Source organism: Pinus tabuliformis, chromosome 6 (genome assembly GCF_031772625.1).
Source record: "Pinus tabuliformis cultivar Carrire ecotype Pingquan chromosome 6, CPIR1, whole genome shotgun sequence".
Taxonomy (NCBI): domain Eukaryota; kingdom Viridiplantae; phylum Streptophyta; class Pinopsida; order Pinales; family Pinaceae; genus Pinus; species Pinus tabuliformis.
In genome coordinates this window covers 1,612,740,736-1,612,745,406 of record NC_142292.1, presented here as the reverse complement: position 1 = coordinate 1,612,745,406, position 4,671 = coordinate 1,612,740,736, and positions in this window count along the sequence as shown.

Genomic DNA, 4,671 nt, shown 5'->3' with positions numbered 1-4,671 from the left:
TACATAAAATACCCATCATTTATGAGAATAGTCATCAACAATATACCATAATACCTGTATTTGGCTGTGGATGCTATCGAGAATGGTCCACACACATCTAAATAGAATCTCTTCGAAATATACTTTGCTCGATTGTCTCTGTCTCCAAAGGAAGACTTGGTTTATTTTCCCAAAGCACAACCCTTGGATTTACCAACTTGGTCAAGCATACCTTTAGGATGTCTGGTAGAGATTTGCTACAATATCTTGAAATCCCCATGACACCAGTGGCCGAATCGCCTGTGCCACTACTTTTCGACGTCTCGACTCAACATCTTTTCATCTTTTAAACTCAAAGCAGGACAATCCTCTACCTCTATCTTATAGAGATTCTAAACTTGAATCCTTATCTTCTTTACTTAACCGGTGGCTAGGTGTCGAAGGAACACCTTTCCTTTCGAAAATATCACATCATAGCCTCTATCCTCAAGCATGTCAGTGGATACCAAGTTATTCATTAGTCTAAGTACACGCATAACATTCTACAAGGTGAGTGGAGCTGCATGCTCCCTCTGAAAAGTAATATTTCCCACACCAATAACACTATAATTATCGTCACACTATACTTACCATCATCACCCATCTCAATATGCATCTTGAGATCTTTCTCCTCTAGTTCACTGAATAACTCTTTGTCACTAGTCATGTGGAATTAAGCTAGACTATCTAAGTACCAGAAACTTCCCATCATTAAAGACACCATGCATACAATGAGGGAAAAGTACAATTCGAATTGGGAGGCCAAAGCCTCACCCGCCACTCCTCCTGAGGACCTCTCCTTGGATTTCTTCAATGGAAAATTTGTAGCAAATTGACCCATCTTGTGACAATGAAAGAATTTAACTTTCTTCATGTCCTTCTTCTTACCACCATGATAAGAATCTAATTTGGAATGGGAAATTTTACCTTTCCTCTTCCTCGCCTTAATCGCTAAGGCATAGTTCTCTTCATCATCAGTCTTTGATGAAGATCCTTCCCCGGTGATCCTCCTAATCTCATCCAGCATCAAATTTGACCATAGTTGTTCCCAATCTGGTAGCGTCTCCTTACCATTGATAGAGTCCTGATAACTATTGATGAGCCCCAATTTTTGGTATAATTTGGGCTCATTTGGCCTACTTGCTTTGCTCAAACCATTCACTTTTTACTGCTTATGCATGCATTTCTTAGTTTATTCGTGTTGTTTGTAGGAAGAAGGGTAGACATTTTATCTACGTGACTAATGCATTATGATTTCAGGTTTTTGCATTAAAAGGGAGAAAAGACCACGTGAAAAGGAGACAAGGAGACAATGAGGTGGCACTGTTGGTTTTTAGGAGAGGATGTCCACAGTCTTGGGACCCTCCTCGTGATTCCCACCATAGCTCCGAGCTCCAATCCATCTCCCCACCGAGCTTAGAAGCAGCCAGCTGTTCTACAGGAACAGCAGTTATAACTGTTCTACAGGAACAACAATTATGACTGTCCTACAGGATCAGCAGTTTAAACTTCAGTTGGACAGCCGAGCTCCTAAAATCAAGGACACTTGTTGGATGATCATTTTTGCATAAGTATGGAGGCCGTAGCCTTTGATAGGTTGTTGAAACTTTCGCATTACTATTGTAATTTTTGAGCACAGCTCGGTGTAGTTCTTTTTGTAAGCCAAGTTTGGCATGACATCAGATTATGAATAAAGAAGGCAGATTTTGATCTAGTTCTGAGTTTTCTCAAGGAGCTATAGCTCTCAAGTTAGGGCCCAACCTGAGAGCAATAGATCTCCTCAGTGTTGTAATGTGTTTGCATTTCGTTCCAGCACTCTGAGTTTGTTTATTTTCACATGCAATTCGAATTCACAGTTTGGTAATTTAGTCGTTTTCATGAGCCTAGATAGGACTAGTTTATGGTGATTTGCTTTCAGTTGCTTCAGTTTGATAGGAGGATAGATATAATCTCTTGGAGCTCCAGCAAAAAAGGTTGAGGAAGTCTCCACTGCCATCTCTATTTGGAGATTGGAGTGCAGCCTATACCAGCCACAAAAATACGCAGTTCTTCACTTTATACATGCTGCAACATAGTCTCGTTTATGATAGATCTGTCCATGCACTTCACTCTTGCACCATACACCTTCATCACCACTTCATGCACCTTCATCTACATGGTTTATATTGTTGTTCATTGAGTTCTTAACACAGGTAGCTTAGGTTAATGAATTTTGGTGACAGTCATAACCCATTTGTTTCATTTACACTACTTTTCATCATTCTATTACCTCCTTCTTCGTCTTGATCACGCATACAACCACATCCTTGACCTCTGCTCCGCTCTGTTATCTCCAAAACGCCTCCACTCCTCACGTAACTTCATTCTTTAGACATTTCGTTGTTATAACCTTCCATCCATCAACCCACTTCATACACTCGTTCTCCATCCTACTTCTCCACTCCTCAGCCATCACCAGCCTTATTCCTACCTTACACATCTCCCCCTACCATTCCATCACTCCACCATCACTTCAAACACCCACGGTAGGTGATCCTGTAGCAATTTGTAGACTTCCTGTAGAAACCTCTGCGTTTCCTGTAGAATCCCCTGGAGACATACTATAGGAGGCCACTCACTCGGTTGCTGAGCCTCTGGACGTGAGGAACCTCTGGGGATTGATGCTGAGGATCTCTGGGAACCTCTCCTAGCCTCCCCAACCTTTCCCAAGCTTTCCTTCCTTCCACATCACATCTGCACAACCAAACCCTAATAAGCACAAAATCACAATCACTCCATCCACTTAAAGAAAAAAATACAAAAATATGTCTTTTAAGCTGCAAGTAGATTAGATTCATGCATTTTCACTTATTAGAAGTAATGGCATCATTGGTAGAAGTTTCCTTCACATTCTTTGCATCATAGAGGTTAGACTAGTTAAATTAGGGTTTCCTAGGGTTTCCATGTTTTGATTTGCTTTCAGTTCATTTTTTCCAAGTAGATTAGTCTTCTTTGAGCTAGCTTTCGTCCATCATTGATAAAGCTTCTTCTGTGAGCCTATAGAAGTTGGCTTGAGCCCTAGCGGACTTGTGCCAGCTGACCAAGTGACAGCTGCGACAAGAGCTAGTACTTGTGCATACAACACCGTCGCTTCCAAGTTTGTACGAACTACCGGGTTGATAAAATTAAGAGACAGGAAGCCCCAGGAGTTGTAGCATTATTGCTACAATACTGGAGCTCACCATCTTTTTGGCGCCGTTGCCGGGGAAGCGTCAGAGTATTAGCAATTGTTTCTTTTCTTCTACTTTCTTACTCTTACCTTCTGCTAAGTAGTTTACTTCATTTCCATTCTGCAAAAGTAGCATAGACATTTCCTGCTTTCATAGCTTAGCATTTCCTGCTTTCATAGCTTAGCATTTCCTACTTTCATAGCTTAGCATTTCCTGCTTTTATAGACTAGCATTTCCTGCTTTCATAGACTAGCATTTCCTTTCCGCAATTTCATTTTAGCAAAGTAGATTAGTTCTTTCCTGCTTTCAGTTAATTTTGCATCTTTCATAGTTAGTTGTAGATCAATCTGTCTCAGTTTTGCAGGTACCAAAAGAAAAGCAAAGCAAAAGCAAGCAAAAAGAAAAAGAAAGTCTTTTCCATTTCATGCCTCGTAGGAACCGAGATAGATCAGGCAAATTCCTACCAAACACCCCCACCACATCACTGAGTCACCCTTCTCTCTTCTTTGGTGACAGTGACCCAGAGGAACCTATAGGTGAACAACCTGAGATATCCAAAGACCCTATAGTAGAAGAAGAGTTAGAGACCAATCCATCTGAAGCTATGGCTGACAATAGAAGAGAAGACGAGAGAATAGAAGGTGCCTTCCCCAGCCGAGAGACCAATGGAGAGATGAAAATGAAAAACATTAGCCCCTCCGCCTTACCTCACTTCCATGGGTTGACCACTGAAGATCCAGATACCTTCCTGTTTGAGTTTGCTGTCCTTTGTAGAACCTATGACTATACTGAAGATGAGCAAAAGTTGAAACTTTTCCCTTCCACTCTCAAGGATGCAGCACTACGCTGGTTCATGGGTTTACCTGGGAATAGTATCACTACTTGGGCTCAGATGCAGCAAGCTTTCAACACCAAGTACCGAGATTACTGTAGGTCCAAGGAAACAAAGGGGGAAATCTTTCGGATGTCCAAGGGAAATGATGAGTCCTTATAGGATTATGAGGAGAGGTTCCAACTAAGCTATAAGCGGGCCAGGTGCACACTTGACCCTGAATCCCTCAAGTTGGTCCTACTCCGAGGAGTCCCTGAAGATATCTTAGATACCCTTCACATGTTAGCTGGGGGGGACATTTACCAACTGCCTTATGAGGACATCAAGACTGTATTTAGAAACCACTCCAGGGCAGCTCGGAAACGAGGTAGAGGAAACCACCTCTCCACTAGTGTCCCTTTCTCCAAACATGAGCTTGCAAACCAATTAGAAGATCTTAAGAGTGAGGTGATACAAACCATTTCCATGCAGCTTGATACATTCAGGATTCAGCAAAAGAAAGAAGAGGCTGAGAGAGCCTTGGCTGTCTTCTGTCCTAGGTGCACAAGGAGGCACCCTAAGAACGAATGTCCATTGCATTCGGTTGAAGTGTGTTTCGTTTGTGAGGAGGAC